The 11,415-nt window shown below is 43.6% G+C and overlaps 1 protein-coding gene across 1 annotated transcript in view; it reads left to right on the top strand.

Moving 5' to 3' along the window:
- The window catches only part of LOC111870860 (brain tumor protein), a 340,351-nt gene that overhangs the window by 91,682 nt on the left and 237,254 nt on the right, over positions 1-11,415 (top strand). The window lies entirely within an intron of this gene.

Genomic DNA, 11,415 nt, shown 5'->3' with positions numbered 1-11,415 from the left:
CCAACCTGATAATATTGACGGAAGAAACAGCTATCGATTTTTATATCGAATATTGCATACAGATATTAAATGTCGCTCAATTTTTTTTTTTAGCTCAGTTACTGTGTATTTTCGTATTTTTGGATATCTTATTGAGGCGATGTAATTAGGAGACATTAATGCTACGTAAATATTGTCTGTCTGATTATCCATCCATTGTCATCATGTGAACCTTTCACCCGAATTTCTTGAAAGTTGGTATGAACTTTATGCAGTTTCAGCTTCGTGGTACTCTGTATTTGTGATCACTATGGCCATCTATCTATGTGTTTCTATCTCATAGTACTGTCTCTGTGTTTGTGAACAGTGGCTCAATGTACATATTTGGAGAAAAAAGATCGAAACGACATTTCTGTTCGTGAAACACGTCGGCTTGTATTTTTTATAAATAAATACGTAAGTTTTTTAATGTCCATAATTAGCCCTTTTCTACGTGGTCGATTTCTGGCATAGGTTGCTCTCTGTTACACATTTCTTACAGCCTCATATTACAAGTTAGTTAGTTAGTTATTGGAGGGGGTGGGTTCCCCCATGCACTTAGACCTGTATTGGTCCATTGTGCTTCCCTCTGTGATTTCTACCAGTCTCTATGTCCTACCGGTACTGGTGCTTACCATCAGTCCCGCCCAGTAGAGACCGGCTCTACTAGCTGAGAGGTGTCTATAATGCTTCCCCCATCTACCAGAGGTATTAGAGACTGCTGTTGGGCGGGAAACGTCCGTTAATTTGGCTCAGTGACCTCCTTTGGAGATATGAGGTTCTTTTACGTGCTGTAAAGCTACGACACGGGACCCACGGCTTAAAGTCCCTCCCGGAGGACTTGTTCCCTGAATTTTTCCGCCCTTAAAAATTCGACGACCTCCGCCCGGTATTTGAACCCGCGTACTACGAGTCATGAGGTGGGAACGTTACCTCTAACTACGGAGGCCGCTTACATTAGAAGTTAGTGATATCCCCAATAATCCTATTGTCTATTCACATTTTCGCTCCTATATAAGACGGAAACTGGGACAGGTGTTAACCATTAAAATGGATCCAGTGCCATATTTGGTACCAACCAAAAATTTTGAGGTGTTTACTTCGAATTCGGTCTCGACTCATACTGTACCAACTGAGGTTGTTGTTTTCCTCGATTCCTGTAGTCAAATTGCAAGATAGTACCTCAAATTACATCACCACCGCTTCACTCCACAGCCTCCATACGTCATTATTCACGAGTCACTTCATCCGGTGGCTCATAATCTGAATTAGTACACCAACAAATGACGCAATTTACTATGGAGCTGATATAATTAACAGATTGGTCTATCGTCTGGGGGCACGCGGTTCGTAGTTTGTTGAGGCACTATGCTACAAGCCGGAAGGTCGCGGGTTCAATTCCAAATAAGGTCACTGCATGTTTCAATTGATCTATCCTTTCCAGCCGCACTATGGCCCTCGAGTCGACTCAGTCTCTAACAGAAATGAGTACCAGAAATCCTCTTGGGGGGTTAAAGGGCCGCCGGTGTATAAGGCTGACAACCTCACCGCCATCTGTGAGCCGACTGTCTAGAAAATGCAGAAGCCTCAACGTCTCACAACCCTATGGGTCTCTAAGGCCTGATACAAGGATAGTTTTACCTTTTACAGCATATTTAATATGCTGACGTAAACATTTATGACGGATGTTTGATTGACATCAACTGTTACAGACGCTTGAGGTATACTTTGCTTTGACCTTCAGTCCTGAAGTTAATCTAAATACTGAAACCTCAGCTCCTGCGTCACAATAAACACTCCGTCACCATTAAGAAGACCAACCGGTTAATGCTGTTTATGGAGTAATTGCTGTTTATTTTGAGAATCATACGGTACATATAAATAACATTGTGTGGGCAAAAGACAGCGTTTGTGAATACTGAATTAAATGGTACGTATAGTAACCACAGTGCTTTAGAGGATTAATATCAACGTAAATATTTCCGTTGTTTCTAAATGCACTTCGTTTTGCCTGAATCAATATCCATTACCAATGTTTACGGTTCACTATGAACAGAGATAGACTATCACTTCTGTAGGGTCATTTTCTCTCCTACGCATTTCGATTAAGTGATTGAATCCAGACTGTACTAACTGATTTATAAATATGTGGGCAGTTTCACCGTTGTTTCAATAGAAAGAGAGCATACGTAATTCCACGGACGTTCACTTCTACAGGCGGTGTTCTTATGCCTGGCCTCTGAGTCGCGCATAAGGAAAACATGGCGATAAATAGATGGGAAGTGATTGCATCTACATCGTGGGAGTGAGGGAGGGTGACCCACTGTAACTAAGCCCCTGTTTTCACCCTTAGATACCTTACAATCTTTATCTCAGTTAATGGGCTAAACCAAATCCACTGCGCATTCTGCTGACAGCGGTCAGGTTGAATAAAGCGGACAGTAGTATGATGCGAAATCAGTTGTATGTGTGTGCGTGTGGACTTTACATAGCCTTCAGCCAACGCTCAGCTGTTGATTGTAGCGGATATGTCATCAGTTCGGAATATTGGAACCGTATATATTACCGCTGGACATGAAGCTGAGAGACACATAAAAACAGATGACGTGATGGAATTTCTGTGTTGCTTGGAATTGAAAATTATTTTGGATTTGAGGGTTTTACGGAAGTGACTATGAAGATTACTATCTCCTGGGATGTAAATCTTAATATTCTGATATATATTTATCGACATTTCAGAGGAATGAGGTTAGAGTAATTAGTGTTCTTACTTGCTTTTTCGGCGTACAATTTAACCCTGAAGATGGAAAAATGAAGTGCCTCTGAAACATTCGTAAACTACCAGACTTCACAGCACCACATCTCGGAAAATAACAAGTGCTCTTAAGATATTTACATATTTTATTTTGTCATCAGTGTTTCTGAATTGACGTTGCTTTGAAATTGACGTAATCAGCCTCAAAGCAAGTAATAATAGTGCTCCCCTTATATACTTGTATACAAAATTGTTAAAATTTGTTTCTAAAACATTTTGAGTGTGCTACATACGTATGATGACGTAATGGTCTAAATCGGGCTACGCGGTAGCGTAGTTGGTTGACGCACTTTGCATCGAGCCGAAAGGTCGTAGATTCGATTCCCGATGAGATCATTGGATTCTTCGTTTTACCTAATCCTTCCAGCGGCACTATGGCCCTTGGGTCGACTCGGTCTCTAACACAAATGAGTACCAGGAATATTCTTTGAGGGGTAAAGGGCGGCCGGAGCGTAAGGCTGACAACCTCACCGTCATCTATGAGCCGATTTTCTAGAGAAAATTTGGGAGCCTCGACGTCTCAGAACCCTATGGGCCTCCACGACCGGTTACAAGGACAGGTTTACCCTTTTTATAACCGGCAATTGATTGTGATGTGCACTCGGAGATGTTTCAAACAAACAGGACAGATCGTTGGGTCGCGCAGTCCTAGTTGTACGGTAAGGAAGCGAAGAGAGAAATGGCGTCCCCGCTTCTGCAGTGACTGATGGGGAAATGTACCGCGGGCAATAGGGGGTATGCTGCTAGGAGCAGATCAATAAGCTGCTTGTTCAGCAGGACTCGGGAGTGCTCCCGAACCTTGCGGGAGCTACGGAAGATCGGAGAATCCCAACTGGGTGTTACGTTGAACATCGTCACGTGACCAGAAGCTTTCGCTGCGACAGAACACAGTCTGTCTCATACGTGATGCAACCCTCACGGTTTCAGACCCCCTTAATTTCAAGAGTAAAAATAATGAAGGTCCTCAGGATATTCTTGTAACGCCTTCTCCTTTGGCTCCAGATATTTTCCTCAGCCACCATGTTCTCACATACTTTCTGTCCACGCTGTCCTCTTAATGCGACAGACCAAGTTTCATACCCATATTAGACAAGACTGAGACATATGTGCTCATTTCGGTGTCTTGTTTGTAAAGTATAACATTCTTAATACATCGGTCTCGTTTATTTCCTGGAACTGAGATGCAAGGTCTCTTTATGTAAGGTAAAAGGTAAAGGTATCTCTGTAACAGGACGTGTAGGCCCATAGGGTTGTGAGACGTCGAGGCTTCCACATTTTCTCTAGACAATCGGCTCACAGATGGTGGTCAGGTTGTCAGCCTTACACGCCGGCCAACATTTACCCTCCAGCAAGATTCCTGGTACTCATTTCTGTTACAGGCTGAGTCAATCTCAGGAACATAATGCGGCTGGGAGGATTAGGTAAATTCAAAAATAGGATAACCTTATCGGGATTCGAGTCCGCGATCTTTCGGCTTGTAGCTTAGTAGTTAGTTAGTTAATTAGTTAGTTATTGGAGAGGGTGGGTTTCCCCATGCACTGAGACCTGTATTGGTCCATTGTGGTTCCCTCTATGATTTCTAATAGTCTCTATATCCTACCGGTACTGGTGCTTACCATCAGTCCCTCCCAGCCAGCGAGACCGGCTCTACTAGCTGAGAGGTATCTATAATGCTTCCCCCATCTACCAGAGGTATTAGAGACTGCTGTTGGGCGGGAAACGTCCCTTAATTTGGCTCAGTGACCTCCTTTGGAGATATGAGGTTCTTTTACGTGCCGTAAAGCTACGACACGGGACCCACGGCTTAAAGTCCCTCCCGGAGGACTTGTTCCCTGAATTTTTCTGCCCTTAAAAATTCGACGACCTCCGCCGGGTATTTGAACCCGCGTACTACGAGTCATGAGGTGGGAACGTTACCTCTAGACTACAGAGGCCGCTTTGTAGCTTAGTAACTAAAGCAACTACGCTACCGTATGCCCCCTGTTTATAGTGTCGTATGCAATTAAGCAGTGTTCTTCTGTGTCTTAGAAATTGAGGTCAATGTTCTAGTCAGCCGATGTGCTGCAAAGAACGGCGGTGGCGTTGTTTGGTATTGTAAATAAGTGCACCAGTACCACGCCCTGTTTCGGAAATTTGTAAAATGCTGGCTAAGCGTGGCAGATACGCAACTTGTTATTGGTAGGTTTCGTCAAATTTATCGTCACGTTCCAGAGCTTTGCCTGCAAGATCTTGGAATTCATTGTGTACACATCTCTCTTCGTTGAAGATTTCGTAACTATACTCAGGTCACGGTAAGAAGTCCCATGGATGGTGGGGCAGGTGAGTGGGTTTGCTAGTTACTTTACGACGCCGTCAGTATCCAGACTATAGGCCGTTGAATGGTAAGATGGTTAATGAATGCAGAATTGTAAAGGATTTTGAATGAAGTGGTCGTGGCTTAATATAAGTACCGGCCTAGCATTCTATAGAGATCTGGGGACAAACCCAAAATATGACAGAACTCTCGGTGCATCTGCAGAGGTTCGAACTGAGTACTTCCTGAATACAAGTCCAGAGCATTACCGTTACGCTATCCTTCTTGATGTGATGACGTTCGACGGTTCCAAATTTCTATCTTTATATTGTCGTTCAGCCCTTCTGGCCTATGTCAACCATCCCAACACATTTGTCGCTAGGTTATCACTTGTACTAAGGCCATGGAAAGAAACCACATGGATCAACCCCCTCCACATGTCCTTCTATATGTCATCCTTCCTCCTCCATTGCACTTCACTATATTCCCCTTCAGCTATCTAGTCTTTGCATTCACAGGATTGGTGGTCGTGATAACCACGTGATATGTTAGCTGGGGACAAGTGCTTTAGCCCTGTTGACATACGCCAGAGATTTGGAGGAGAATAAAACTGTAGGAAGATATTCTGATATCTTGTGTGTCGCCATGCCCACCACCCACGGGACTTCTTTCCATGGCCTTAGTGTACTTACGTTTATCACAACAAACATTCTTGTAAGCATAACGGCTGGACGAATGGAGAGGATATAAGGCGGTGCAAGGGAAGGGGAAGCGCAGCAACATGAGGGAGACGTGGAACAACTTTCCGTGGCCTCAGTATACTTTAGCATGAAAATTAATAATAGCTTGAAATTCCATTTGAAATGAGACTTATGACATTTTTTACATTTTTTGAATTGAAATTGTAATATGATGTGTAATAAAGTTTGTAGTTACGTCCTTTGATATTCAACCCAGTTCCTAGCAAAAGAACTGTGTGAAATCACATGTCAGAAACATATCAGTTTTATATTCCGAAAAGGAAAGACATGAAAAGCAAGTTCTTACGGCGTCCCCTTTTGTAGCGACGGGATCTATAAATGTATTACAGACAATTTAACCCTTTAAAGCACAATCATTTATATGTCTAACGTTATAAAACCCTGAATTTATTGCACACAGTACTTATATCTTTCGTTAATTATCAGAATAAACAGTGATTATTACCCTCAGTAGTGCGGCGTATAGACCCATTGCTAAGCTGTAACTTTGTAAATAGCAACCGTTGCTAGGTAACGCCTGCAACACATACGCACGCAACAGTAGAAGAAATATGTTTCCTCTGATCGCGCCGCAACCTTTTCTACACAGCGGCGCGGTAAACACGCCTCTACAACAATGGGAGAGCTGTGTTTTCTACTTGGTCCGTACCGAGGATTTAACTTTAAGACAATTGGGGAGACCCATTTAGGCGATAGTTGAATTCTGCAATGAAGACTGTGAAGAAAAGACTTGAGCGCCTAAAGCTGAAGAATCTCTACTGTTAGAAGCCGTTGCTAGGGCGAAGACACAGAAGGTTGGAAAATTTTTAGCGGGTGCTGTGATGATTTGTGAATTGTGATTATCGGTGTCGCTGTAATTGCTTATAGTTCCGAGTCGTGTGTGTATAAGTGGTCAGTAAATCCATTCACCAATCCAAACCCCGTCTGTAGTCACCCCTACATGTGACAGTAGATTGGTATTTGGAACGGATACACGGTGTTCTTTCTGTGTGGTAGGAACCGAATTTCAAGCATTATTTAGATTAATTCCAAGCCACAGAGTTTTATAGGAGGAGAGACAATGCTTGACTCTGCCGGGAATCGAACCTCGGCCGTCTAGCCCCTAGCCTAGTCCCTGTACTGACTGAGCTGTACGAAGATCGATTTTAAGTATTTTCCGTGTAATAAGTGAACAAAAGTTTATTGTTTCAAGCTACTGTTTACGCCAATTCTCAATGAGATATTGGAAAAATTGCTTCTTTAACTGTAGGGCCACGCGGTAGCATAGTTGGTTGAGGGGCTATGCTACAAGCCGGAAGGTCCCCGGTTCAAAACCGATGAGGCCATTGGATTTTTTTTTTCAGTTGACCTGATCCTTCCAGCCGCACTAGGCCCTGGGGTTTACTCAGCCTCTAACAGAAATGAGTACCAGGAATTAATTAAATAATTTTCCTGGTGAGTAAAGTGCGGCCGGCGCGTAGGGCTGACAACCTTACCGCCATCTGTGAGCCGATTGTCTAAATAATGTGGGACCCTCAACGTCTCACGGCCCTAAGGGCCTTCACGGCCTGTTACAGGGATAGCTTTACTTTTACTTACTTATATGCAACTGTAGGCGTGTGAATTGCAAGTATGATCGCGCAAATTGAAACTCTCCCCTCTCCTTACCCCGAGAGCTGTGTGCGAGATCCCCAACATCGTCAGTGGCAATTCTTCACGAAGTATTTTTTTCTATCGACATTTATCTGCCATGCCTTTACGATAAAATATACTCACTTACTTATGGAGCCAATTGTGCAGCCACTGAAGAATCTCCCAGCATTTTATGGAACCCAAAAGTTCATTACCGTGTTCACAAGAGCCCTCCACTTGTCCCTATCCTGAGCCAGATTAATGTAATCAATACCATCCAATCCTATCTCTCTAAGATCCATTTTAATATTGTCCACCCATCTACGCCTTGGTCTTCCCAGTGGTCTCTTTTCTTCTAGCTTTCCCACCAATATCCTATATGCATTCCTCTTCTCCCCCATTCTTGCTACATTCCCTACCCATCTCATCGTCCTTGTCTTGATCATTCTAATTATACTTGGAGAAGAGTACAAATTATGAAGCACCTCATTATGCAATTTTCTCCAACTTCCTGTCACTTCATCTCTCTTCGCTCCCGATATTCTCAGCACCCTGTTCCAGAAAAATATATAATATATCAGCGATAAATTCGAAGTGAAGTTCAATTTCTCAGATTTCACAGATTATCCATTTTTTCCGTCGTTTTTCTGCCTCTGCTTTCGCCAGACTTGTCATTTAAAGAGTTTTATTGAATTATCATTTCATTCTGTAACGCGCAAAGAGAAGTCTTTCAGAAAAATACCCTCCCCCCCAGGGAAAAAAAAAGAATGAACAAATATAACCTCGGTTTGAAACGCCGAGATGTTCATACTTCCACTTTGCAGCGTATCCCGCACAGTAGAGACTTTTTGGCATGAATTGAATTTGTCATTGGAAATGGGAAACCTACAAAGGATTGACTCTATTCTCGGAGACCAGCCGCGCTGAAGAAACTACTGGATTGATTTATCAGAATAAAATCCTGGTGCGGGGAGATGGACTTGTTGAACCGTGTGGTTCATTCACCGAACAGATTACTCTGTTTATCAAATTTTCGCGATCCGTTCAAGAAATAAATCACAAAATATCTTTACGTGTTAGATCTGAGGTTTTCACAGTGGTGACAGCAAAGGATACTGTGACGCATATGACCATTTCTGGGCAGCGGCTCGGTAAAACGTTCCCGAAGTTATGCTGTCAACAAGAGAAGGACATCCATTGCTGGTAACGAAGTAATGAGCACGCGACTGTAACAGTACGAGAAGAGAATGAAACGTGTTTTCCCTAGGGACTCAGACCCGAGAAAGACTGCGCTGGCAAGGACCAGCAGCATATACAAAAGACAGACCCGTCCTCTCGTGAGAGAGGGCGCCCCACAAAAACAAAACCGTAACTGTGAAACAGTAATAATTATCTAGTCATGGGGCTGGTAGCTGTAGGGGTACAGAAGAGTACAAGGAGTACAAGAATAAGAACTGGGTCAGCTGTCGGTAAGAGATAACCATGGGAAGTTTGTAGTTGAAGAAGAATTAGAAGTCGGACTGTGAAGACTTAGAGTGTAATAAGAAGATTTATTCACAGTTTGCCTGTTTTAATTCCGTTGCCAGGATAAGACTAGTGAAGACTGAGAATCCTAGTGCGTGTGTAACGGTGAACTGTAAATCGTGCAGATCAGCGATAGCTCTGTAATGCTTATAAGTACGAGTTTTTTCAAAACACAACGTTTCGGAGACTAGATTCTGTCTCCGTCTTCAGGTGGAACCTAATCAGTTGGGCACAATCTATAGAGCTAGTCCCTATCTCCGGACACCTGCACCAACACAAGATAAGGGTATACAAGCCAAGCACAACATAAACCATCTGCGAGAGCTAAGACAAAACATTGAAATATTAAGTAACTGTCATATTTAACATTTTATGGACTGTCACGCCGTGTAGTCTGATAATTAACAACGTTTCTGTTGAACCTTTCGCATAATCTTTTACATTTTTAATGCATTATTAGAATGCAATGGTATCCGTGGGCGAATCAGGGCTTATTGAATCATATACCACCCACTAAATGAAACCTATATTTCTAGCCTATTTCCTTATTTTGAAAAAAAAAAATAAAAGTAGGCGTATGAGATAATCTTGCTGTCTATGTCTGTGTGTCCACCTCTAAGAAGCCGAAATAGTGGAGCCAGAAAAGATGGTTGTTACTAGGCAACGGTTCTGTAAATAATTCCCAGCTGCAACGAATACACAAGCAACAATAGAAGAACTCTTGGACGCGGTGTTTTCTATGCGGTCCATATCGTATTAAAGGAAAGCAGAGGATTAATTCTTCCCAGGACTACTAGTTTCTTCTTATATACTATGTATCGTGTAATTAGTGGGATGATCAATGAATGATAGATTTTCATTGCTATGGAAGGACGCGGGATAGCGACCGAGGGATCGGAGTTCGATTCCCGGTAGTGTCAAGAAATTTCGCTTCTCCACGTCGTCCAGACCGGGTCTGGGGTTCAACCAACATCCTATCCAATGGGTACCAGGGGCTCCTTCCCCGGAGGTAAAGCGGCAGGGGCGTGAATCTGATCACTCAATTCTAGCTACTGCCGAAGTCAAGAAAATGTGGATCTATACACCCACTCCCCCATACGCCTTCAAGGCATAGTGCTTAATTAGTTAATCACAGGGACAACTTTACCGTATGGAAGGACGTGGCAGTGGCGTTTTGCGTGGTTCTATCCCGGCATTTTCATGAAGGGAATAATAAAAATTTCGGTCATGTAATTCGATGTTTCGGCATGGTTTCGAACACTGGACACAAGTTAGATCCGTCTTACTCGATCCGAGATCTGAAGACTGAATTCAGAGAAGGGGGGGGAACAGCGAGATTGGGACTTCAAAGAGACGCAGATATAAGCGCCGAAGCAGCAGGAGGTGCGTCACAACATGGCCGGGGGGTGTGGGGGGGTGGTGACGAGAACTGAGAGGTCTGTCAGCAACATCTCGACCACAACGTAGCTGACGGGGACCTCCCTCTGGACCAACCGATCACGGTTTCTTCTGCTTCAAGCAACCCGAGAGCACCCGCACGAATGTAACAATGTAAATGCAATTCCTGGAGCCTACTGAGAGGTAACCGTACACCGCCACGTGATGACTCTCTTTTATACAGGGTGATCTATTTGAAACTACACCCTAATAGAACAATGGCCGCGCGGTCTAAGACATGAAATATCTTCGCTCGATCGAACATCGGGACCGTGGTTTCGAATCCCACTCAAGGCATAGATTTTTATCTGCGATTATTCTGTGTTTATGTGTAGGTAGAGGCCTTGCGATGGGCTGATCCCTCGTCCAAGGAGCCCTACCGATCTGGTTCAGGATATGGACCAGTGGATGGTTCTTGTAAACACGGTAATGAAACTTCGGGTTCCATAAAATGCGGGGAAGTTCTTGAGTAGCTGCATAATTGATAGCTTCTCAAGCAAGCCCAGCTCGATCTGTGAATGAAGTGAAACGAAGCCTTTCACGGATGCCCTATGCTCCTGTGGGAGCAATAGGAATAGACATAATAGAACTTTCATTCATTCATCAATGGCTCTACAGCTTTTTCTTTTGAACCGGCCTCTTCTTCAGTTTCGTAATCTTTTTTTACACAGACGGTAGGACTCCTTGGACGGGGGATCAGCCCGTCGCAAGGCCGCTACCTACACACAAGACTACACAGAATAAACGCACACAGAGACATCCATGCCTCGAGTGGGATTCGAACCCACCATCCCAGTGTTCGAGCGAGCGAAGACAGTTCATGCTTAGACCGCGCGGCCACCGTGATCGGCCCTAATAGAACATATTGCATTCTGTATCATACTGTCCCTCGAAACATGGTCAAGAGATGAGATGTGACGTACTTACGGCCGTGACTATCAATATTGTGCTGTATC

The sequence above is a fragment of the Cryptotermes secundus genome, unplaced genomic scaffold (assembly GCF_002891405.2).
Source record: "Cryptotermes secundus unplaced genomic scaffold, Csec_1.0 scaffold632, whole genome shotgun sequence".
Lineage (NCBI taxonomy): Eukaryota > Metazoa > Arthropoda > Insecta > Blattodea > Kalotermitidae > Cryptotermes > Cryptotermes secundus.
The sequence above is the reverse complement of the archived record's forward strand: the minus strand, read 5'-3'. Positions and strand labels throughout refer to the sequence as shown.